This window comes from Uloborus diversus, chromosome 1, assembly GCF_026930045.1.
Source record: "Uloborus diversus isolate 005 chromosome 1, Udiv.v.3.1, whole genome shotgun sequence".
NCBI lineage: Eukaryota > Metazoa > Arthropoda > Arachnida > Araneae > Uloboridae > Uloborus > Uloborus diversus.
This window is the reverse complement of record NC_072731.1, coordinates 233,093,076-233,120,724: the sequence shown is the minus strand read 5'-3', so window position 1 is coordinate 233,120,724 and position 27,649 is coordinate 233,093,076. Positions and strand designations below refer to the sequence as shown.

The window sequence follows — 27,649 nt, the reverse complement described above, 5'->3', positions numbered from 1 at the left end:
AATGGTAGTTCATGAAATTGTTACAATTATTGCATAAACATTAACAATACAATTTTTGTTCTGGCCACTGGCGACTGCAGAATTACCACAATTTTGCTCTTATGTTCAAGGAGTAATGTGGTGTTTGTATTCACATCAGTTTTAATGTTACATAAAAACAAAAGAACTACTCAAGTTTAAATATTTATTTACATTTTTACAAAAACTATACAACAATTTCCATAAAGTTATAACAGATTTGTTTCACATCATTAGTTATGATAATACACATACAAAAATAATAATAATAAAATAACTTAGAATAATTTTTAAATAAATGCAACTTAAAATACATATTTTGGTTTTGTAAGTTGTTTTATTAAATCATTTGTGTAGCGCTAATAAAACTATCTTCACAGCATTTTTATTTTTATGAAATAAGTTTATGTTTTAGAAATATAGAAAGTTGAATTTTACACAATCACACATATAATAGGAAAAGTAATTGATTTTGCCTCTATATGAAACAAGTTAAAAATAGTGACAATAAAATGTAGTGAGCAATATATTACAACTTTTCACTCAAAAATTTTTTATAAATAATATTTCTTTCACAATGTAGAGCAGACTCCAAAAGTAAAATGACTGCACTTTTATTAGTAGATCATTTTTTCATGTTTTATCTACAACAGAAGAAAAGCACTCATCTATTCGCCATCAGCAAATTATCTTTTCAGATTGGAAAGTAACCGTATTTCAGATAGTCCATAGTCAAGAAATAAACATTCTGAAATAACAAAACTAACCGTTTAAAAACATACACAGGAAGTTTACATTATTTGCAGAGTAAAAATCAAGAACTAATATAGTAACTTACTTCAGAAAGAATTTTAAGTTTATTCACTTGAAATGAATATAGAGTGTGTGCCGTAAATTGAAATAAGCTTCTTTCTTGTTCAAATTTCCCATTTTTAAAAAATTTTATGAGAAAATATTTTTTTCCTTACTTTTAATCACTCTTTAATTAAAAAAATTTATAAGAACACATTTTCAGAAACATATACAGTCAATTCGCAATAACTCGAATCTAAAGGGACCGACGAAAAACTTCGACTGGAAGTTCGACTAACTGCTAGTTTCTGCTTTACATTTTAATTAATATGCATACATATGACAGACAAAATCAAAGAACTTTAAAGTTTTAAGCACAATATGCACAGTTTAATCAAAGACATTGAGAGAAAAAAATCAAAAGCATGGTTTTGATTTCGGTACTGCTGGAACCACTTGAATAGAGCTGATTCTAAAGCAGGAAAGGTGCACATCTTCATTCGTTTCAAGCTCGGATTCATGGATTCTACCGCTTTAGAAGTTTCTCTTTTACTTTTAACATCATTGACAGAAAAGTGCTTAGATATTCTTTAACAGTAAAGAAAACTCTCTCTCAGGAACTTATCAGGAAATGATCAAACTAAAGAATGGAGGGGAAGGCATCTCAACTTAGGTCAGCCTTTGAATAAAAGTTGACAACTTAAAAGCAAATTCGTAGTCCAGCAACGTGTCAAAGTGTGACCAGTACAGTACAACAAAAGAAAACAAGCTAACTCATGTCCGCACGTGTAACTGCTTTATCGCACATTGACTCAACAGGTGCTCTTCTTGCTTTAGAGGTCTATTCTGCAGGAATAGGGAAGTTGCAACCTATTAAATGTTCATATTTTGACTATTGGATATTGTTAATTGACCCTCAAAACTAAAGAATTCACCATCGCCAAATTTTAAAACACCGTGATTGATTTTTAATGAATTTTTAAAATTCCACGAGCAAAATCACGCTCTTCTGAAACGTCACGAGCTTACGTCACAGGGCACTAATGGGCAGCCTTCTGCCGAAGATCCTTTGTTTTCGCTACGGACATTTTGAGCGCGCTGATATTTTTATTTTTTAGAAATTGAATAATCCTTTTGAACACACTATGGAGGCCGGATTCGCTAAAGCACAACCTAATAATCTTCCTCAAGTAACATCAATGATGGTATTCGAGTATTTCCGAGAGGATGAGAGGTTTAATGTTCCAGAAATGCGAAAAGTTAAATGCGAGGAGGAAGCCTTATGTTTTGTCTTTGAAGTCCTCCTTCCGTTTCTCCCGCAGTGGAAGAGTGCATGACGTCACTTCCTATGCCATCTGACGTCACAATCGTTTGAACTTTAAAAATTAATTTTAAAAAAACTACTCATCGTATCGCAAAAATTTTTTCACCTATGTTGTTCATGCATGTTACTCTATCATATAAAAATAAAATTGAAAAATCGAAAACTTCCCTATTGCAAGTGAAGGTGAATTAATTTTTCTCTCATAGTAACTTGTTTCTTTCTCTTTTTTTTTTCGTTCTTTCAAAATAAATTTCAAGTCATCTTTGAAAAAACTTTGAGTAAAAGGAAGTTAACTTTGAGACATTGAGAGTAATTAGCATGATATTAAAGAGTAAAGACAAAAGGGTTGGGACTTGATAAAAACTTTGGGATATAGTAATATTTGAGTTATCGGACTTCGAGTTATTGCGAATTCACTGTATATTTGATGTTTTTGAAAAAAAAGTACTTGAAACGTAGGTACCTTTAAAGATATGCTAGCCAGGACGGCTAGATTAGCCACCTTCTGCACTTTCCGACTGAAGAACCTAACTTTAAATTTCTTTTAAAAATAGTTATTTTGAAATAAAAAGATACATATTGCAAAAAAGGTCAACAAATTTAGATTGAAAAAGGTTGAAGAACTTTCATTTTGGAAAAATTAAGATAGCTTTTTATTCTGGAGTTAAGTTTGGAGTTAAAACATTGTGTTTTAATAATACCTATAGACATAAAGGTATGAAAAAGGACACTGTATACAAATCAAGGTCATTGCATAAAAATAAAATGTTAGGTACATAAGGTAGCAGTAAGGGGGTTTGCTACAAACAGTAAATTTATTCACTGACAGAAATTTGAAAAAACACATGCAAGAAAAAAAACTTGCAGCGTAAAAAATCATTTAAAATGCTCTCTTACTAGAGTTTCAATAAAAGGTTCAGTGTGAAGCAAATTATTCATGCTGGATTCTCTCAGATTTATAGATTTTCAAACTTCTGAAAAATAAATAAACATTGAGACATATATAACTGAAAATAGTTTTTATAAAAAAATTTCTGTAAGCAAATATCAAAATCTTAAAACATATGAATATAAATTAAGAATATTTGTAAGAAAAAAAATGGGTCTCAAAATTATTTTTAAAAAAATGCAATGAAATTTATTTCTATTGAACTATTTTCATGTTAACAAAAAATTGTTTTCTTTTCTTCTTCTAATGAGGCTGTGTTAGTCTATTTAACCTTCTGCAGACCTACTACACTAGTACAATCCCCTAGTATGGCATCCAGTCTTTCAAATGCCATCATTAAGGTGCGGATGTCAATAGTACAGATAATTTTGATGCCCAGTTTCCCACCAGATGGAGACACCTGGGCTTTCTTTGATGAAAAAGTGCACAACAGATTTAATTTTCCTGAGGGCATTCAAAACCAAACGAATCCCGAGGGATCTTTTACACATTCTACAATTGTAACAAGAGGAGCAGCGGGGTGGGGGGGGGGGATGTTGGTGGTAAAACAGAGGCATTGGTTTTAGCATAAATGCGTATTCTAATACAGTAGTTAAACATCAGAAGGTATTTTGTACTAAGTTACCGCCCTGAAGCCAGGGCAGCCGTAAGCCTGGTTTGCTAATTCTGCATTAGCTACCAGTTTGTTTCGTTCTCTTGGCTCCCTTAAGAGATTTTTTACCTCCAGCTCATGTGATTCCTATTCCGGGCTGATGAGTGCTAAAAAGCACGAAACTGCAGTCCTCGGATGGAATAACTGAGCTGGCGGTGTATTTTAAGCATCAGAAGGTATGTTCAACATGACAGAATTCTTTCCAGTTATCAACGTAAACTGGAAGAATTCTGTCATGTTGAACATCGGAATGTTTTTTTATAAATGGATCTCAAGGTAAGATAATTTTGTTACTGGCAGGTACTGTCCCGTGGATGGCTAATTATCGGAACTTGTTTTCCTAATTAGTTGAGGCGAAACCCACTGCTTTTAGTTTTAGGTTTGAGCTCTTGTTTATTGTTTATATTTTAGCATGTGGTGCATTTGCCCAATGTTACTCTATATTGCATGTACTGGAGCTTAAACATTCTCTTTTAGTTCATACTTAAAAAATTTTGGTCTTTTGACCATATTTAATGAATATTCCACGGCTGATGAGCTCTGGATTCATACTTTGTCTTTTCCTATTTAATAGCTATTTGCAATTTTCCTTTTTATCATCATTATTTTTATATGATTTGTTTAATATTTGAAATTTGGCTTGCTTATTTTATATATATATATATATATATATATATATATATATATATATATATATATATATATATATATATATATATATATATATATATATATATATATATATATATATATATAAGGAGCGGCAAATTCGGATTTTGCCAAGGGCGCCAAAATTGTTGCTATGCCTCTGACTATACCTCAAGAAGTAATGTGAGGAGGAATCAGTCAAGTAAACAATTGTACTTTTTTTTCTTTTTCTTTTATTTATTTACTTCTTATTTTTGTGAGTGGCTACTGCTATTTTTTGAGAATTAATGAAAGAAATCAAAGATAACTTGGTATACAGATAGAACCCAGATAGGAAATAGTGCTGATTAACTTTTGGTAAATCACTCACTTATTTGCATTCTTTTATAATTTTAAAACAGATAATAAATATGAAAGAGAGAGTATCAAGTTGATGGCTAAAATATACTAGATTTGAGATAACCTTCTGCAAATTTTACCTCAGCATGTTTTCCCACTTATTTTTCATTCTTTTCATTTCATCAGAAAAATAGCAATAATGTTCAAAGATATATCTTCCTACATCTGTGTATGTTTTCCAAAGGTAATCCTAAAACAAGATACAATTTAAAAACATTAAGAAATCATCTGCAATATGATACAAATACAGGAACATATAATATCATTTAGAGAAGTTTATTCATTATATTTATTAACAAAACATTGACGAAAAATCGGATAAATATGCAGAGAAAATTGCATGAAATAGTGTGTGCATAGAAAAATCATCCAAATTGCTTTAAATATACAGTGAAACCTCCAAATAGCGGACAATCAAGGGACCAGAAGTTTTGTCCGTTATTGGGAGGTGTCCGCTATTAGGAGGAACTACTTAATTTACCTTTTTCAAAATGGGCTGTTGTTCCCTTTGTAGAACACAATCAAAACAATTGCGAAAGATTTACTACATTTTACGTCGTGTAATTAATCTGTTTTTCTTAATAAAGGTATACTGACAGCACACACTTGTCTTAAAAAGCATTTAATCAATAAAAGTAATCATTTAAAAGAGTTTGACATCTCTTTTTGCATTACCAACGGCGGCAATTCGGCGGAGCAACCCCCCTCCCCCTACACTTTTTATGGTTAATTTATTTATTTTATCTTGAGTATCACTATTGCATGATTGACAGTTGGCAATACGACCTTGAATAAATGTCTAAAAATGTCCCATGTCTAAAACTTAAACAACCCAACAAAACCACGGCGCCATAAAGCCGGCTACTACCGGCGCCAGTCTGCTCAATTGCATCTCCCGAGAGCTCCAGTTAGAAAAAGCACCCAGTTTCCTCTTTTTTATCTTAACTTTTGAATGGTTATTGTGTACAAAATTCATTAAAATCTTAAGAAAAACGTACGTTAATTGTTAGACTGACATCAGTTTCCACTTATCTGCTTCAATACTCTCAAAACTATAGCAGTTACAAAATTATGACTTTTATTTTCTTTTTCATTTTTTGCTGCCCGCAAAAAGTACCATGCCTTTTAGTTCTTTCTGCCCCCAACTTTTAAGCCCCAATGGCTCCCTCTGCCCATTACCACCCTTTTAATTCCAAGAAACAGTGATAAGGAAATGACGGGGGGGGGGATGGAATATCAGTTGTGGAGGATGAAAAGCTTTGTAAGGCAAGCAGTTACTAAGATATTCTGTGAAAAGAAAAAAAAAACGGAAGTGCTACGATCGCAAGGGAAATTTTTTGTGAAATAACTGTCCGTTATTCGGAGTGTCCGTTATTCAGAGTGAATTACATGGAATGGCCTAAATTGAGGGACTGGGACTTGCAAAAATGTCCGTTAATTAGAGGTGTCCGTTATTCGGGAGTGTCCGTTAAGGGAGGTTTCACTGTATTATAATATCCTAAAAAAGTATCCAGCATAAATACAAACAGTTTTCCGAGTTAAATAGCAACATGAAACCAGACAGACATATCAATCAAGTCTTTTCAGTAAGTGGGCAAGGCAAAAAATGAAAGTACACAATATCATGTACAGTATGCGACCCCAATTTAGGAATCCCAAAGTCTGGAAGACCAGAAAACCGAATCTTTTCCCCTTAAATATATGGTTTCTCCCAAAAGTAATAAGACTGATTTTTATGCCAAGAGATTAAATATTGCCCACACCTGCACTACTCAGTGGAAATGGTAGGCGAGACTCTAAGCCCCCTTTCCAGAGACACCAGATTGAGTTTTCTACAAGCTCTCGGAGCAGTGGGAGGTCAATTTTAGTGAACCTCACCGCAGAGTCGTTGTCATGGAGAGAACTTTGGAGCAATAATACAAGATTAAAATTTTGCATCTAACTCCAAAAGACGGCAATGAAAACATTTGTTTAATTCATTCAGGTCTTCAAAGATTATTGCTTGTTGTACTAGCAGGTCAAAAAGTGGCACAAGTTGTTCAAAGACGGCCGGGAGGAAGTCGCCGATGGGGCTCCTTCTGGGCATCCATCATCAACGTGAATGGACGATAATGTTCCTCGTGTGCAAGATTTGCAGAACAAAGACCGCAGGATGAGTGTTCGTTTCACGTCAGAACAAGTTAATTTGCAAGAAAAAAATGTTCATCGAATTGTTACAGACTTGGTCATGCGTAAGATTTTCGCGAAACTTGTGCCAAAAGTCTTGTCCGATCGCCTTCATTGTCAACTTTTATCTGACCCAGATTGGTGTTTCAACAGTGCCACAGACCCCCTATTGCCCCAGCAGACTTCCTTTTGCTACCAAAGGTAAAAAGGGAGTTGAAAGGAAAGCATCTGGAGACCCTGAACAACAATCAAAAGACCACTACTAGGTGCCTTAACAGTATTCCAAAAGTGAGTTCCAGAAGACCATCAATGCATGGAAAACACATGGGCAAAAATCTATAGATACAGGAAGAGACTATCTTGAAGAGTAGTAAGTTTTATTATATGTTTGATCAATAAAACTATTTATTTAAAAAAAAGTCTTATTACTTTTGGGACAAACCATATACAGTAAAACCTGTCTACAACAATACTGTTGGGACCTAAAAAAAATATCGTAATCGACAGGTTATCCTTATAGACAGTTTGATTATTCATGCTGACAATTTGCTGGGGCCAAAAAAAAATGTTAAGGACAGGTTATTGTTATAGACAGTATCGTTATACACAGGTTTCACTGTGTGTGTATATATATATATATATATATATATATATATATATATATATATATATAGAAAAACCGTGCTTTAGATTTTTTTTCTCTCAGAATTTTTGATTAAACTGTGCATATTGTGCTTAAAAACTTTTAAGTTCTGTAATTTTGTCTGTTATATGTACATATTAATTAAAATATTCGATGGTTTTCAATATTAAAATGTCGAAAACCGAAACTAGCGCGAGTGCTTTGCATAGGTCAACTAGTGTATTACATAAAAAAACAGCAAAATTCACATGTTTTTGCATGCATACATGCATACAAATATTTCTCAAAGCTTTGAGGGGGGGGGAGGGTAATTGCCCCCTCTGACCCCTTTGAATGGTAGGCTAGAATGGAACATATATATTTACTTACCTCAACAACAAATTCTGAATGTCTCACAGGATGGAAATGACCAGCTATTATTTCCTCACTAAGAGCTAGAAAAAAATATATAGAAAAGAATAATTACTCCTTGACTTTTCAAAATTTAAATTTCTCTGAGAATTGATAAATGCCTGAGCACTGAAAAGACCTTAAATAATTTCAACAATCTACAATGGAAGTATACAAAACATTTTTTTTTTCGTTTCATAACACAACATGTTTAATGCATTTCACTATAGTGAAGCACCAAATAGTCATTTGACTTTTGACTTACTTACTTACTATCAAATAGTCACTTGACTTTTGACTAACTATCTAACTATCGAGGTCAATATTTGGCAATTTAGCCACCAAATAGATAACTTATTTTTTGTCTAGAAGCAAGTCATAGAATGCCAGTCTTTTAAGCACAATTTTATACAGTAAATAACTTTTTTTTTTTTTTTTAATTACACTTTGGAGAAAATAAAAAACATTTTAGAAGAGTTCAGACCAAAAAAAAAATCGTTGAAAAATAACCAAAAGAAAATGTGGTAAAACATTAAAAATCTAAATGCACTCCCATGAAATGCAATAAACATCTTGAAGATTAATCGCTGAGAAACTGATACATTTTGCATAATAAATAATCACACAAAAAACTAAGGAGAAAAAAAATGCAATGTTCTGTTAGAGGGCTGGTTTTGAGAAAGCAGATAAGTGGAAATTGATGCAAGTCTAACAACTTAACACACGTTTTGCTTAAGATTTTGATGAATTTTGCTCAATAACTTTCCCCGAAAAAACACTTAGACGTGAATTAGACTTACCTACATTATTCACCCTGAAGTATTTTGAGGTGTCACAAACACTTAGTAATATAATTTTATTAAACAAGTATAACTTGTTTAAGTAAAACAATTGATTTACTAATATCTAATCCATGAATACATAAACTAAAAGTTATTGCATGTGCTAAAAAATGTTTCGTAAACAAATATATACAAAGTAAAAAAAATAATTATGTTCTAAAAATGTTGACATTTATGCTTTATTTACAATTTCTAGTTTTGGTTCCTAAATTGGAAAATAAAGAATTTAAATTAACCATAAAAAGTGGGGGATCGCCACTACTGTATGTAATAGAGGTAGAGTATTACTGTAACGAATTGGAGGGTTCACCTGAGTAGCATGGGATTTGGCAGCGAACTATTTGTCACAGACTCAAACTTAACTGCAATTTTTTATTTACAAAAATAAAATGGTACACCATTTCTGTCTGGAGTAACTTTTCTTGGTTAAAATAAATATTTACAGCAATAAAAAGTAATGTTCATGGTAAACACAATATCATCAACTGTCCTCATGACGAGGGCTGTCTCCAAGGCCGGTTAGCCACTATCAAAGTCCAGCTCGCGTGAGCTCTTCACATTTGGATGCGTCAGAGCACCCGATCTCTCCGAGATCTTTTTTCCCCCGAGTCCTCAAATCTTTAATTTTTTTTCTCGCCTTCTCATCAAGGAGCATGTGTCTTGTCCAGTAATTAACTTTCATTGGACGAGTGACAGGGTTGGCAAGGTTTTGGACACTACGGTAAAAACCACGGTAAAAACCCTGGTTTTTACCGTCCTGTCCAAAACCCTTGTGTCCAAAACTGTCCGAAAGTGTCCAAAACTATATTTTTAGAAAAATTGTATTCTGTGAGAAAACATCAAAAACAGAATAAAATTTATCAAAGTAATGTTTTATATTGAACATTTATTCAATGGAGAACATTGAATTTTTTTATGCAGCTGATTTTAATCTAGTCACATAAGAAGTTGAATTCTTGATTAAAATTTCAATTTGTATGCATTAGTTTATTATTATTATTATTATTTTGATAATAGTAAACAAATGTCCCTATGTTTATGCATGTGTGCAAATGAAAGCAGGGTTAGCAAGGTTTTTACCATTCTGTTCAAAACCCTTGAGTCCGAAAGCGTCCAAAACTATTTTTTGAGAAACTATATTTTGTAGAAAACAATAAAAAACAGAAAAAAATGGGTAAAAATCATTATTTTTGACTATTTAATATTTATTCAATGTGAACATTCAAGTATAAATATATATGTAAGTTATTTATGTAGCGAATTTTAATCTAGTTATGTAGAAATTAAATTCTTCATTAAAAATTTCATTTTGTATGCAGAAGTGTTCAAAATATAGTGCAATAATTGACTTAAATGCAATAAATTACAATTGTTTGTAGTTACAGAATGTAACTATATTAAAAATATGAACAAAGAAAAGAATAGCACAAGTTATAGAAGTGTTTAATCGTTGATTTCTTGTTCTGTAATCTATGATTTGAAAAACAATTTTCGTTAAAACATCATGTAAAATTTATTTTCAAAAAACCATTTAAAAAATAAAGCTTTTTTTTTTGGCACTTAAATATTGCATATTTAAGAACATTCCTTTGAGTTATAAATGGAACTGAAATTAGCTGTCTTGGTAGTGTTTTGAATTTCCTCTCATAACTCTACCAACTGTTACATATAAGGAAGTTTTTAGTAATATTATTGCCAATTTTTTAAATAAAATATTTTTTAATGACAAATAATGGAGAATATATTATAAAATACTCATTAATTAAGCCTCAATAATGTCAGTATTTATGCATTACAAACATTGCAGTAAATACGAATTGATTAGATTACACCCCTTTAGCTTTAGCATAGTTTTGGACAGTTTAAGACAGTTTTGGACACTTTTAGACAGTTTTAGACGGTAAAAAACCACCTGTCCTGTCCTAAACCAGTTTTGGACAGTCCAAAACCCAACCCTGACGAGTGATGGTGTGGAGATCGACCTTGGTTTAGGGAGCAATTTTCATTTGCTAGGACGATGGCTCCGCATGGTTTATATTCCGTCTATGGTCCACGGCCAAAAACCAGACACAAAGTACCGTGCTCGAATTTGTGTTGAAAAGAGGCGAAGCCACCAAAGGCCAGACCGTGTCCACTGATCTATTCAACACTTAGACCGAGGGGCGACCTTTTGGAGTCAAATGCACCAGGGGTCCTGCCTCAGTCACACGCGCCACTCTCCGAAGGTCATCTCCACTGTTTCCAAGGGGTTTTTGGAGATCGTCACATTACATTAATCTTGCAAAATGATAGATTTCACCACATAGGAAATCTGAATAAACTTTAAAAAAAAAAAAATGAACAATAAAAAATTTTAGAGTCGCAAAAAAAATGCATCCTAGATGAAAAGAGAGGAAATATCAGTCTCTCAGTAAAGAATGTGTCACGTGGTGTATTTTGCAGAACTAAAGAAAAAATTTCAAAGCTACATCAGAAGGAAATCAGTAATTTACTTAAATAAATTTAAGTCGGTTTTTCTTAAGGGACAGAAATATATTCCAGTTTCTTTGTGTGAAATCGGTGTATCTTTCAGAAGTTCACTCAATTTTTTTTTTGTTTAACTACAAGGCATTTTTTTCTTCAATCATATATTTACACTTAGTCATTTTGGAGGGGGTTCGGACCCCTCCCTCTTGGCTATGTCGCTGTAAATGGAGTGTAGAGTAGTAGGCCTCCACGTGGTTTACCCGGGGGGGGGGGGGGGATGGTTACGCTAAATCTGCTACAGCCTTCGCCATTACCATGCAGTCATTTCTCCTGCGAGAAGCCCATGAAGCCTCCCTTGAAGGTTTTTAAAAACTTACCCTTTTAAGGGCAAGGAGAAGACCGGTTTTAAAGTTCTTTTTTGGAACGCCGGTGGCCTTACTACTGACAAACGAGCAAGCTGACTCGTTGGTTAAAGAAGCTTCAACTTTAAATCCACTTTGTCTCCCCATTCCTCTTCGAAATTCCAAGTGACATCTTGGGATCAATATCAGGCTCAAAAATAATTTTCTCTCTCCGTGACATTGCCAGCGGAAAATTTTGGGCATGTCTTCAAGAAGACCAAACAAGACTGCAATTTTCCCTCTTCCCTAGAGTTGAAGGGGTTACATCTTTTTGTGTCATTACTGGTCACAAATACTTACAAGATCATCTTTTTAAAATCCGACTGGCCAATTCTCCACTGTGCCCACTATGTGAAGACACTATGCAAATCATTTGCCAATAATAAGTGAATTTATGAAATTAAAAAGTAGAAATAAAAGTTTTTAAAGGTTGGAGTTTCAAAACATTAAAAATAATATTTAAAAAAAAAAAAAACCTACTTGATATTAATAAAAGAAATGTTGGCATGAAGTGAAATCTGTTCTTGCAATACAAACACAAATGTGATGATCCGCAACAGGCTCTGACTAGGCTGTTCCCTAGTCAATTTATTAGTCCCCAATGAAGATTAATGGTCCTTTTAAAGCTATCTACCCTCTTATCTATTATAGCCTCTTCCGGTACAGTGTTCTGAGTACCCACAACCCTACTAAAGTAGTAATTTTTCTTAATTTGTATGACATTAACATATCCTAAAATATGCTGAGTACAGTGATCAAAGTGACCGACTAAATATAGGACATTTTTTGAAAAAAATATAGGACACGTTTTGAAAAAATATAGGATTTATAAGACACCAAAAAATATGTGTACAAAAATTATAAGACATATCTTATTGATTCACACAAAAAATAAATAAAAACAATGATAATATTATGGGAAATAACAATTTATTTTAATTAAAAATCAAAATGGTTTAGCAACAAATTACATAGAACTGCTTGACACTTTCTGAACAGCTTTTAAAATTTTTTATTAACAGTGTCTATTACAGCTTGCCCAGCCTCAGTGTCAGTAATGCATTTACATTTGAGTCCTAATTTTAAATTTCGTATTCCCTTCATCTATAATTCCCCTGAGTTGAATTAATGCTTTCCTTAAATCCTTTCAGTTTATCTCAAGAAGATTTTTTTGTTACATCATTCGATTTAGGTTTTATATTTTTCCTTCTTATTTCATCCAGATTTTTTTCTTTCTGTTCCTTATATTTCAAGTGTGCTGCTTTACACAACTGGATAAATATTAGTTTTTTGATGAAAATTATAAATTTTAGGCCAAGTGCAGGATACTTTAATACAGGGCTGTCCAACTGGCGGCCCATGGGCCGCATGTGGCTCGCCAACACATATTGTGCGGCCTGCATTGATGTTGACAGTCCTGCCTTTGTAAAGAAGGCGGATCGGCCTCAGTTTTCCTACAAAAATGCAAGCAAACTGTTTTAAAATTCTTTTGTTTCATTGTTTTATAACTAATAACTAACAACTATTTGTTATTGTATAAGAGGTAAGAGGTTACTGTTCAACTTTTTCAAACTACGGCCTGCCAGGTGATCAGTGACCGGAATTCTGGCCCATGGGCAATTTGCAGTTGGACAGCTCTGATTTAATATTTTCAAACTTGAATAAATGTTTTTGTGGTACTTTGGGGCTATCAAGGCAACATTTATCAACATGAAATTTTAAATCTTTTATTGGATCAAACTCAAGTAAACTTTCACCAGTTTATTGTTTAAAAGCTTCTTTTTTGATGAAACAGGGCAAAACTTTCAATGAAAGGTCACGTCACTCGTTATGCATAAGGTGTAGAATTCCTTTGGGGTACCGAAAATATAGGAACTTTTTTAGAAATATAGGATTTATAGTAGAGACGTACCAGGGTTTCCGCTACGGTCGCATTTTTCGCAAAATGCGAAAACACTATCTAAATTGCGAAAATGAAGCAATGCATTTTCTCTTTTTGGCTCAAATAAAAAATAAATTAGTTTTTTAAATAAAGAAGAAATGTATGATCCTAGAGAGGAAGCGTGCATGGCGATAATCAACTTAATCTTTTTTAAATCTTAGCTAAGATGTTTAAACTACAATTAAGTTCAATAACTATTAGTCTTACAGGCACGTAGCTAGGATTTTGTTAAGGGGGGGGTCCAAGGTTGCACGAACTTTAAAAATGAAAGTATGCTAAATCAGAAGCATTAACTGATAATTGTATAAATTGATACTGTTCCAATCAAAACTACAATTAATAAATGTGATAATTAGATTAATTAAGTAATGATGTAATATAAATATGATAATTAAAGCTTTGCAATATATTTGCTTTCAAAAAAAAAGCTCATATTTATTTTAACTACATGAAGTACACCACCAGCTCAGTCAATTGACAGAGCTGGCGGTGTATTTCATGTATTTCTGCCTTAGCCCTGGCTATAGGGCGGTAACTTACTGAATACATTATCAACTGTCTAACTCAATAAATGCTCCATAATTCCCCACTCCTGACTGTTTCGAATTGGATTTTGGACTGCATTTAATGCTTCTATGGACGAAAATATCACCAAGGCTCATTAAAGAAAAGCTCGAAATGTTTCTTAATTCATTTAAATTTTTAGAATTCATTCAACGATAAGAAATGGAATGATACTTCTAATCTTCATCTTTTTTTATAGTATTTTCATATAAAAGCTTAGGAAAACATTATTAAAGCTGTTCAAACACATAAAATACATAGAAAGTATCGTTGCTCATTAATAAGTATTTTCTTGTGATGTATTGCTAAAATAGATATCTAAGGATCAGTTATGGTATTTACGATGAATTAAGTTAAACAATAAAATTTCTTTGTCAAACTTTTGAAGAAAATTTGAATGATAATTTGTTTATAAATACTATTTTTTAGGCCGTCAAAGATAATAAACATTTTTCTTGGACATTTTCTATTTTAGGAGTTTCGCATGCAGAGTCATTTAAGGGTGATAAGAGGAAGTATTACTTTTAGAACTTAGGAAAATGAATAAATACACTTACGAACACATTGTATATACATAGTATTTTTATGTATAGTCTTGACCCCTTTTCAGGAAAACAAATGAACGGAACTATGGATTTGATTTAGTTTATTAAGTTGATTCAAAACAACTTCTGTGCAAAATGTTCCATTCTAAATTTAAAATTTCAATTTAAACAACAACTGTAGGAAAATGACCGATAGTAACAGTACCAAATCATCACAACAAAATTTGACACTCTAAACCTAGTTATTTTACTAACAATATGGAAATATAAAAATTTTAAATTTTTACATTTGGCGGTAGTCATCCGAGTTCGATCCTTTAGGAGATAATCTTTGCCCTATTTGTGATAATACGGCAGCACCAAAATTAGATATAGTGTAAAAAGCTAATCATATTTCGGTGACAAATATAAAAGGTTTATAGGTAGTTTGAAGACTCAATTAGGAAACATTTTGCTCTAAGTCTTCAAATGTTATAATCTAAATGTTTAAAAGAAGACAAATCTCTTGTAAAAACTCTAAGAAAAGTTGTAAATTAAAAATCCAGATATGATTTAAATTGATATTTTGAAATTATATAACAACTAGAAAATCGCCCGTCAAGTTGAAAATTGATTCCACATTTGAACGAAGAAATTGCCTGTTTGGTGACATTTTGATAGTTGATATTTTAAACCCTAACTCCAGTGGATTAGCCCTAAGCTTCAGTAGATAACGTTCATTGTTGACCACTTTTTCGCTTCTTTAGTGCCCTGAAATGACAGTCTCACCAGTAAAACAGTTTAGTTACTGGTTCCAGTTCAGCCTTGTTACAATAAAGCCTTTCCCTGCATTTTAAACATTACCAAAACATGTTATCTAATTATCATGGCGTGTAGCGAGTTTCATTGTTGATGAGGTCAAGAGCATTACTCGATTATCGGCTATTACATATATGAGGATAAGAACAACAACTATTATTCTTGCATTCGGAGTCTACTGTGCTTTTTAACCATGAATGTACAGATACTTATTAAATAATTCTTAAATACAAAGAAGTCAGTAAATAGCTATCAAAAAATTTGCTAAATGAAGCATATGCATATTACATAGCTTTTATTCGAAAAATGGAACTAGAAAATAGAAGAAAATACATATTTTCAGTTAAACTAATTAATAACTTTTTCTTTTGACCTCGTGAACACAATTCAGTTAGTATTTTAAAATAATAATTTAAAATAATTTCATTGTGAATTATATATGTATCTTTAAACTTATACATCTTTACACATGTGTTAATCATTCCAAACTTAAAACTAAAAAAATCAAACACATCCAGACTTTTTTTTAATTCAATTTCTTTGTTTTTTTAAACTTTGATATCACTGAAATCAATTTTGTTATATTAGTATTAACCTTTATTTATGCATCTTTTTTTTTACTACCTCCAGATACATAATCTTTTTTTCCTTTTTTATAAATCATATATAAAAACACAAGAGATAAAACATTCGCAAAAATTCTAGTTCTTTTCGGTACATTTTTGCTCAGAAAGAGTGAAAGAAAAAAAAAATCTGTTACCTTGTGATGAAAATGAACTAATATTCAGAACAAATTTCCAGACATTAGTTTCATGGTTGTAGAAAGACAATCTACAACCATGTTGTAGAAAGGCATTTACAACTTTTCTTAGAGTTTTTACAAGAGATTTATCTTCTTTTAAACCTTTAGATTACAACATCTGATGACTTAGAGCAAAATGTTTGCTAATTGAGGCTTCAAACTACCTATAAACCTTTTATATTTGTCACTGAAGGATGATTAGCTTTTTACAGTATATCTAATTTGGGATCATAATTTTAGTGCTGCCATATTATCACAAATAGGGCAAATATTACCTCCAAAGAAAAAGGGTAGAAATTTAAAATTTTTATATTTCCGTATTGTTAGTAAAATAACTAGGTTTAGAGTATTAGATGAATGCTAAAAGTTGTGAGCTTCCGGGACACAATGATATAAGTAATTCATCATTGTTACGAATGAAAATTATAAATGAAATAAATTGAATTGATTGGTTAAAAAATGATATTCGATGCTATTTCTGTCTGAATAAATTTTTAAATAAATGAGAAACGCATAAATGAGAGAATGCATAAAATTGCTCCTATTGTTAAAAAAAAAGAAAAAAAAAACACATTTAAAAAAAACTGCAATACAACTTACCCAGTGGAGGTTGGCTAATTTTTTCTTATGTGTTTATGATTGTGCTCCTGATCTTTCCCTTTAATTTTCCGTGCAAACGACCCATACCAATGGCAGTGATAGAGAAAGTGAATGTGCGACCTAACAGAGTTTTGCCCTATCCACGACTCTAGGAGCCTTAGGCACCTTCTAAAAAGACGGTGCTATATTACAAGGGCGGCTGACCCTACTGTTGCTTTCCTCTTTGTATGACCTTCCCGCAAAAACATTCCTACAAATTTCCTGTCTCCGACATTTTCATCATTGATGACTCTCATCAAGCTTTCGTTAACAATAAATGTTTGCTTATGAGCTGCCGGCGATTTCCTTGCGGGGACGGGCACTACTATAATGTCTCCTTTTTCGGATAGCTGCTGGCGATTTTCTTGCGAGGCAGGGGACTAAATGTCTCCTTTGGGCAGGTCTGCGACGCGTACCACGGGTTGAAGACTTCTGTCGCTCCTCTCCCCCCCCCCCCCCCCCCCCACTCCCAGAGGGTCTTATTTTGAACAAAACTGAACGTGAGAAAGTTGTCGCTTAATGAAAATATTTAGGACAAAAGAATTTTTTATAAAATTTTTTTTTGGAAAATTCTGTTTATGTAAGTGCAGGGGGACAGTGACCTATCAGGAAGGGGGGGGGTCCGGACCCCCTGGACCCCCCCTTGGCTACGTCCCTGAGTCTTATCCAGCATTATGTCCCCCCAAAAACTGCTTTATTAGGAAGAGGGGACTGCAACGTTCTAAACACCAATCCTGTTTTCTTTTTTTATTTTATGTTTTAAAAAAATTGCTGTTGTACTTATTTCTTCAAGGATGTCACAAATGAAATATGAATTTTATTTTCAACTGGAGATGAAACACACTGAGGCATATATAAATATATGAGAATGTGTAACATTTTAGCATTTTGCTAACATTTTTCCATCAATTTTAGCTTTTATGCTAAAGAACTTTTGAACCCAGTTTAAACCCTGAGACGTACCGAGTAGCACTTTGGCCGAGTAACTGAGTAGGGCTCGACCGATGGCATTTTTTGGCCGATGGGCCGATGCCGATTGTTCAAAGATGGCCGATGGCCGATGCCGTTGGCCGATGGCAAAAAAAAAATCTTACGAAAATAAATTGCCAAGATTGCTAGGAATTTAAAACATCATTTATTCATTTCACTTTACTTTCTTTCTACAAATAGGGAATTGTAATCATAAAAAAAAATCAGATTTCGACCTAAATTTCTATTTTATGACCACCCAATTTAAACTTCACAAATTTTTTCGGCACATCTGTACATTCATATGTACCTAAGAACATATAGATGACCGAAATTTCCATTTTGAACTCATCCTTAGTTAATTATCGCAAACTCACTTGTGATGTGATGTCTTCATCCGCATAAACTTGCGTCACTCAAAAACGTTATGAAATAGTAAGTTGAAAACTCATACGTACGTAGTATGATCTAAAAGTTCGAGGACAATCTGTATAAAACCTTTTCCTGAATAGTTCACATTACCGAAGCACATCTATCTACAAAATAGTCACCTTGAACGACTATGCACTTCTGCCAACATTCGTATAGCATTTAGAAGCACTCCTGGCAGCCATTTTTCGCAACCTCCTGTAAGGCCTCTTGCACTGCTGCTTTAACTTCATCGTGGGGAAGAAGGTGACTTTCATGTTGAGGATGCACGGTTCGATTGTTCAATACTCTGATATGACAAACAAATAACGTAACGTTTTCGTCGGACTTAGCTCTGTATAACTTTGTCTGTTCTCGGCAAAAAAACATTTGCATGGACGCCGCTTTCTTCTATCAGGAGAAGATAAAGCTGCATCACAGAAGGTTGCGAAAAATAGCTTCCAGGAGTGTTACCAAAAGTTATATGAACATTGGCAGAAGAACATAGTCGCTCAAGGTGATCCATTGAAGGTGGATGTGCTTCGATTATGTGAACTATTCTGGGTAAGGTTTTATACAGCTTGTTCCCGAACTTTTGGATCGTACCACGTACAATCTGTATAGGATGTAGTTATGCTTCTCCTTTTTTGATTGCTGTATGATGAAAGAGAAAGAACAACAGTCGAAAAAAAAGAAAGGAAAAAATGGAAGAAAAACAAAGACACTGTTAAATAACCAATTGATTTTTTTTTTAATTGAGCACATAACTAAGATTTTAGTTATAATGTAATAATGTATGGATTTAGATACACTATGCATAGTTAAAAAATTTTAAATTACGTTGTTTAATTATTCAAAAAAAAAAAAGAAGAAGAAGAAGAAAAATATGAAACTGTCGTCAAATTACGCAATTAAAGTGGAAAGATTGCAAGTAGACATTTTTTTAGTAATCAAATTAAACAAAAAGGGTAACAGATAAGTTACAATATTAAATCATAATAGGAATATTTTTATACTTATTTAAAATTTATGAATAGAAAAGTTTGCATTTTTCAGAAAAGCTATAACAGTGACACAACTTTTTTTGTTGAAAAGAGAAATTATGTTCCGAATTATGTCACCATTCAAAACGTCTTTAATCAATTTCTTACATTAATGCTCCAAATTCTTCCTAAACAATAGATAAAATTTGAAAAAAAAAAAAGTTCTAATTTTATGAATAGTGTTAGTTTTAAACGACTCGGAAGTACAAAGAGAAATTAATTTCATAAATAGAGGGAGGGGGAAGGGGCAAGCAAGTGTTCTTGGAAATGCAAAAAATAATGGTAAGAAATTGAGTTCAAAATAATCATAAACATTGAGCAGAAAAACCCTTTTAAAACTTGCACACCGAGGTGGCGGATTTAAAATATAGCAAATGTTGCAATTGCGCAAGAGGCCCCATAACCATAGGGGCACCGTTGGAGTTACAAAAATGCTTATGATAAATGTTTTACAACTTCTGTGACAGAGAAAAAGGACCCCAAAATGTATTTCGACGAGCTCCAAACTTGTAACACCACCGAACCGATACAGAAAAGACTGCATTACTGTGATTTATATTTAAAAAAAAAATTAAAAATTACCGTCAGTTCAATGGGAATGTAACAAAATGACACAAAAGCCGGTTTCGCCATCTCATATTTGTTTCCAAGTTGGTCTCCAATTCAGCAATATATCACCAAATGATCGCCATATTAGTCTTGCATTGAAATAAGTAATTAATAGCCACAACAAAAATTAGTAAATAGGCTTTTTAGAACACCAAATCGAAAACAAAAAGGGAAGTGCACAACTGGAACGTAAGCACACCCCACATGCGAAATTTTAACCTTCTACCGCTTACCATTTTTGAGTTATGACTTAGGAGAGATACATAGGTACATCCAGCAGCAAAAAACAACGCAATAATAAACTTGTTTGGTACCTGAATGCAGTATTAAAAACTCTTTCAGGAGTGATTAAAGTAGAAATTCATACTGAAATTTAAGTAAACAATTTTATATGAAAACAATAACTCTTTTTATTTTGTATTAAAAAGTAAAACAGCAAAGTTCATTTTTTTCGAAAACATCGGCCAATCCATCGGTTTTCAATGTTTTTTAAGGCCGATGTTTCCTGCAAGACAGCAACGGCGCCTGATGCCGATATTGTTGAACCATCGGCGCCAATGCATCGGTCGAGTCCTATAACCGAGTACTCGGCCTTTCACTTCTCGGCCGAGTTACCAAGTACCAATTATACAAATACAAATGTGACGACCAGCAACAGGCTCTGGGCCCAGCTAGGCTGGTCCTAGTCAATTAATTAGTCCCCAATGAAGATCAATGGCCCTCTTAAAGCTATCCACTCCCTTGCTCATTACCGCCTACCCTGCTAAAGTAGTAGTTTTTCCTGATTTCCAAGTTAGCCTGAGATTTAAATAGCTTAAAACAATGGCCCCTTGTCCTGCTTTTCCCGCAAAAATTTAATCCATTTACATCTTTCATTTTGATAAATTTAAATAACTGAATCATGTCCCCTCTGACTCTCCTTTGCTCCAGGCTATACATGTTAAGCCTATTAAGTCTGGTATCATAATCTAAATCTGAGAGTCCCCTTACTAATTTAGTTACCCTTCTTTGAACCCTTTCCAATACAAAAATATCTTTCTTCAGATAAGGCGACCAAAACAGCATACTCCAAATGAGGACTTACTAAACTCCTATATAAACATACTCCTATCCCTTAAAACATACTCCTATTATGTTTTAAGAAGAACCACCAACACACATGTGATGAATTTTGAACTTATTGGAATAGTAGTATAGATCTTCTTGTCCATATAATAGTTTTTAAAACTAAATTCCTGCTGAAATTCAATTACGCATTACATAAACAATTTTGTTTGTGTCAAAAATTTTACAAAAAAATTATTTTTAAAATTAAAAATAAATAAATAAAAGGTATGATTAATCAAGTTGGAATTAAAACAAATTACAGTAAAATCCCTCAAATGCGGACATTAACAGGACAATTTTTTTGCCGCAATAGCGAGGTGTTCACAGGATAGGGGTTTAATAATGATATTTGCATTGGAACTGGGGAATTAAAAATTGTCCGCATAAGAGGGGTGTCCATCAGTAGGGGTTTCACTGTATATACCAATATCAATTATAGTTTTAGTCCGCCAAACATAAATAATTTTTAAATACAACAAATGTGCAGGAACACTGCAGACAGGTGTTTCTGACATCCCCCCCCCCCCCCGTTACAAGGAACGTCTCTTTCAGTGCATAACATGTGAGCTAAAGAATGTAAAGACATTCAAAAAAAAATCCGACTTTTGTCGGATGCCTTTAAATCCACGAGCTCCCATTTTGTGCATTGAAAAAGGAATTCTTTGTAACGCCAAAACATGTGTCTGCAGTGTTCCTGCACTGTACTTTTATTTCCTTTTATTTTTTAAGCAAAGTTATTTTTATATTTTTATAACTAATTTTTGTTTGTAGCAAAAATCCATTTTAATATAAAAATTCCATATTTTCTATACTTACCTTTTTTGCATAATTTTTAATGAATAAGTTTTATTGACTTTGGGGACATTAAAATAAAGATTTATTCCATTAAAGCATTACAAACTTCATTATTCTCAAAATTTAAATTTGACTTATAAATTTTAATTGTAAATGATTGCAGAATATAATGCTTGCTCTTTTTTTTTTTTTATAAATTTTAGTACTGCCTTGGTCAATATTCAATTTTTTGCAACTACTCGGTATTGGCCGAGTATCTGATCGGAATTTGGACGAGTACCGAGTAGTTACCGAGTACTTGGTACGTCTCTAATTTATAGGAAATATAGGATGGTTTTTAACCTTTTTGGAAAAATATAGGATTTATAGCAAATATAGGATGACTTTGATCCCTGCAAATGATAGGGGAGCATCTTTTTGACTGCCCCATTCTTCTCAACCTGCTCAAGGATGTCGTCTTTAAAGAGTTTTCCCGCTCTACTACTACATCATTACTGTATTGGACTGCAAGGCGCCTTATGTCCTAGAGGACGTTGGCAGGTGTAACTTAAAAAAAGGGAAAAAAAAACTTGAATAAATTGGAACTTGTAAGGATATTTTAAGCAACTTGGGTTTGTATTTGTATGTAAGGTAAATGCAAGATTCTGTATTTATGACATATAAACATTACCATGACTATCAGTTATCAAATCATAGATCAGGAAGAAAATGAATTAACCATACATGCAAAATTGCACATAAACATAAACCAAATTAGCCATTTACAATACTAATTTGTTTTTACTTTTGGAATGATTTATTCTGAACTAATATTTATACTTAATGTAGATAAATTTATGTTAATGCATTTAATTTCCTACAAAAAATTAACATTTCTACTTTATAATGCTATAAAATTCAAATATTGCAGTTCAAAACTTTTAAACAAATATTCGGCATTCGGTTCAAATTTCAACCGAATGTTCGGTATTCGGCAAAATATAGAATTGAGTGCATCTCTAACTACATCTAAAAATTTATTGGTAGCGCCAAACCCCCAATTATCAAAGTATCCCCTCAAGAAATTAAGTAAAGTTGTAGAAAACAAAACAGGACATCGAAACGAAACTTTGAATGTTGAAGCACACAAAAGTTTGCAAAATTAGAGTACTGGAATAATTCACATTTTCCTACATACATAAACGGTTTTGAAGCATTCAGTTTTTTAATTTCTGATAAACTTCAAAACACAGTTTGATTTTTCAAAACTAAAAATTCTAATTAATTTAACAAGTACAGTTCAAATCAGAAAAATTCACTGTCAAAATAGCTAACCTGGAATCACCACTTTTACACCCATAACAGCAAAAGAAAGAATATCGATTGAAAAATATGAATTTTGTGCAAAACTTAAAACAGATAGGCTATTGAAGATGTAGATAGTAGTTTGAGGTTTTGATTTTGCAAAAATAACTGGTATTCACAGGGCACATTACATGTTACGGTTCTTCATTTTTTATTTTAAACATTACTCTACAGTACATTTGGCGCAATTGCGCTATAAGATGAGAGACTTTTAGAAGATAGTCTCCTCCTTACCGATATACATACGATCATTAATGATAAATTGAAATATTTTAACTGTTAAGAAAAAGTCGTCTGCTTTTATTTTCTTAGTTTTTATGCGATTCGAAACTCCAATTCGCAACTCCAACGAACTATAGGGGGCACTGCAGTCACTGTCTAATGCCCGACTTAAAACTAAAACAAACGCATGTGGTAACGAAGAAAATGCTAAAAGTGTTGTGATTTTTGTTCGTATATATGATATTTTTCGCTTTATTCTTTTTAAATTAATTTTCAAAGTCTTGTGGATATTCTGCCCCACGTAGAAAGAAATGAGAATTCAAGAAGCATTACTAAACGTCAAAGATTAATGCAAACTACGTAGTTCGTAGTTCTAAGCAGCTATTTCCACGATGTTGAATTCGATATTTATCAATTCTTGATAAAACTAAATAATAATTGTGGCCTGACAAGAACAACAATTAATGCTAGAAAATTCAATATGACATTACAAATTATTATCGAAGGAAGATGATACTTTTTTGCCTTGCTTGGCTAGCGCTTATTGTTTCGCATTTGTAGCTGAGATATTTCTCTCGAATTCCCAATCGGTTAATTTAAAATTTTTCTGTTTCGATTTTTCTAATTTCTGAGCTACGATTTAATTGTGTCATGTTATGCGAATCATCAACAAAATTCTCACTGATATATGGTGGTAGTTTTCTTTTCAGTTGATTGACCATTATTTCTTTTTACTTATCGAATTCTGTAATCTTACTATACCATTTTATTCCACTCATGATAAAAATTAAAAATGGTTTAACTAAAAACGCGAAATCTCGCCAAGGCTACTTTGCTCGCACAATACTAAAACTATAACCCTAAACAAATTTGGCGAAACCTTTCAGCTGAGAATAAAAGGAATAAAGTAAATTCTTTCTCGGTGAAGCATTTTTCATTTTGTTCAACGATAATATATTCAAGAAAATATTTTGCATACCGTCCATTCCAACTAAAAGCTGCTGTAAAAGATGGTTAGTTAAATTAATTTAAGATTAAAAAAAACTCATATTCTTACAAATTCATACAAAACAATAAAAATTTTTACCTTGTATAACGTTATCCAAGTTTGTTAATCCAGTTTTCGCTTTCACCATTTTCAATCAACTCATATTTTAGAAGGAAATAAAGAAAACTAACATTATTTTGAGAAGCTCGAGAATACTACTAAGGGACGAATTAATTTCTGTAGCTGAAAGCAAACTAAGACTCATCGATTGCGTTAATAAATACTCAGAACAAACTGCCTGTGTTTACGTCAACAGACACACATGGAACGCAACGTGGCAATGTTTTAGTTTCATCGGCAGTTTTGTAAATCACCGCAAGGTAGCGTATTCGAGCGCTGGAGTTCCGAATACCAGGGTTGGTAAAAAAAAACAACCAAAAAAAACCAGTTTTTTGGTTTAAACCAGGTTTTTTGGTTTAAACCGGGTTTTTTTTTTGGTTTAAATACTATTTGCGAGAAAAACAATTAATTTTCGGAATGTAATTAAGGTTCCATGCAAATAACTGTTAGTCAATAGTCACATTATACCTAATTTCTTGATTAATTAAAGAGATTAGAACAAAATCTTGTAACTAAATTGAATAATTAAAATAGCTTTCTGTGGGGAAATATTGATTGAAATGTTTGACTTGATTAACATATTAGTATGCATGTATATATAGAACCTTTATGATACGAAATACTGGCTTCATTTTTGATTTCATCAAATGAAAGCCAGATTAGGTCTTTTTTTCTACCAGAATTGGACATTCTTTTTAAAACAATATGAGTAAGTAACTTTTGTAAACTGCACAGGTTAGCTAAGGCAAAGCAAATACCGGAATCCCAATTCCAATGAACAAAAGGGGGGGAAAATAACTAAGAATTATCTGCACCCAATAGTCGTAAAGCAGCATAAGTGTATAGCCAATCAACATCTTTTGAGCACACAGAATCCAAAAAAAAAAAAAAAAACACCAATGGAGAATGTAGTTTATATGTGAAGATTTATATATTTCCCAATTAATTTTTACACATACATTTGCATTTTGTTCTGGGAATTTAAAAATTTGTCTTTTAATCTTCCTACATTATAATATCAGGAACTATTATGTATCATAATATGAAGTATAAACTTTTTTTTTAAATTTGATTCAAAAAATATTATTTGTGTTCACCTGCAGAACAAATCTTAATTTTTAGGTGCAAACAATTAAGTTAGACTGTTGATTACCTTACAAGTCAAAGTTTAAATTCCAGGAAATTGCAAATAAATGGGCAAGAATGTCACACCCCTGCAACAGGAGTGAGCAATATAATGGATTGCATCTACAATAAAAGATTCAATCCTCAGTAAATCTTAACTAATCATGCAATTAAGCATAATGATGGAAGTTGACTGAAATCTGCTTTATGGCACATATATGAAATAAAAAATGTATTAATATTTTTTTTTTCGATTAAAGCTTGTAATACATTTTGAAGAAGCAACTTTGCAATTTATCTCTGCAACTTAGCTAGGAACTTAGCATAAATGGAATTTTACATTTTTCAATATGTGCGGGGAAATCAATGTAAACCTGTAAAATGGATTTTTTTGGCTTTTTTTTTTAAAAAAAACCGCATGGTTTTTTTTTTAAACTAATTAGTTTAAACCATGGTTAAAACCATGGTTTAAACCAACGTGGTTTAAACCAAACAACCCTACTATATACACACATATTCTTTGTTTTATTTACATAGATTAATTTATTTACTTTAAAGCGAACAAACCAAACCCAGTGCAACGACAGTCCATGAGGGCCCAGGCAGGACTAATGTGCCCATCTCAGTTTTCCTGACAGGCTGTGGGGTGCAAGAGAACAGGGGCAGATATACAGTCTATTCAAGGGCTGGCGGTTGAAAACCGTGAAAGCCACCCCCCCCCCTCGACCCGTCATGAAGAGGGGCAAGCAGTCAAATGCCCTCCCCCCTTATCCTGTCTTTTAAATATTAATCACCTCCAACGAATTTTTACCCCCTTGTAGTGTCAAATCACCAGTTTGGGGGGAATCTCCACCAGGAATGGGAACAAATGTTCTAAATCATAGCAATGTCTTATCATGCCAGTATATAAAAATTATCAGAATTCGAAAAAAGGGAAAGAGGCGAGCTTAGGTTCAAATTAAAAAGTGGGTAACTCTGTCCATACTCGACTACACTAACTTTCTAAAATTAATTTAAAGCAAATTTGTGGAATGTACTTCATTAAAATTAGTAGCGATTGCTAGTAATTCTTTCAATTCTATTTCATTGGTTTCAGAAAAGGACGGTCACGGAGGGGACGGTCGCCCCCCACCGCCCCCTAGTAAATTTGCCACTGCAGGAGCAGATGTTCCGGTTAAGTGTTCAGCCTATAACGTTGAACCCCCAGTGTTTAGTTCCCGAGCACGCTTGGTACTCATTTTTTCAACCAACTGAAGGGTGAGTCGACCAAGCCCAACTCGGAATCGAACCCGGACCTGTGGCGTGAAAGAGCTAAGTGTTAGAGCCACTGGGCTTCTTTAAAGCGAATAGTGAGTTGTATTTTTATCTTTGTTTAAAGATTTGCGATAAGTAAAAAATAAATAAAAGGAATTTAATATTAAAAAAGCCTAAAAGTGATATAACTTTTTAAAATCAACTAATTTAATTTTTAAAAGCCAAGGGTTGAAAGTGCACTCTCTTGAAGCAGCCCACTACCGGTGCTCAAGGACATGAAAGTGAACCATATTTCCCTTGATGTATTTTGTAGTTTTTCCCAAGTATTTGTAGACCTTGTTTAATTAATTATTTTTTTTATTGGTAAAAGTCAACGGGAGTGAAAACCCGTTGCTGGCGCTCATAGACATGAACATGAGTTCAGTAATTTTTGTGATGTATTTTGTAGTTTTTAAATTATTCCTATTAGCTTTTCAATTTTCAATTTATTAATTTTTTTTAAAGCTAGGGGTTGAAAGTACACACTCTTGTTCGTTCACCCTGACTAGCACTCCTGCGCATAGATTCGAGGGTGAAAACAAACAGAAAAAGTAAACTACACAGAAGGAACAAAGAAAAGGCGACCATCACAGGTTCTAAAATAATTAAAAAATGAAGTCACGCAGTTTTAAAGGTTCAAAAAAAG

General features: G+C 32.9%; 1 long non-coding RNA gene across 1 annotated transcript; it reads right to left on the bottom strand.

Annotated features, from left to right (window-relative positions):
• Positions 1-188: 188 nt before the first annotated feature.
• Positions 189-23,442, bottom strand: LOC129225861 (uncharacterized). Its single transcript, XR_008580757.1, has 5 exons — positions 23,226-23,442; positions 7,961-8,025; positions 4,863-4,972; positions 3,032-3,108; positions 189-766 (listed from the first exon to the last, which is right to left on the bottom strand). It is a non-coding gene; the product is annotated as an uncharacterized LOC129225861 (long non-coding RNA).
• Between the last annotated feature and the right edge of the window lie 4,207 nt (positions 23,443-27,649).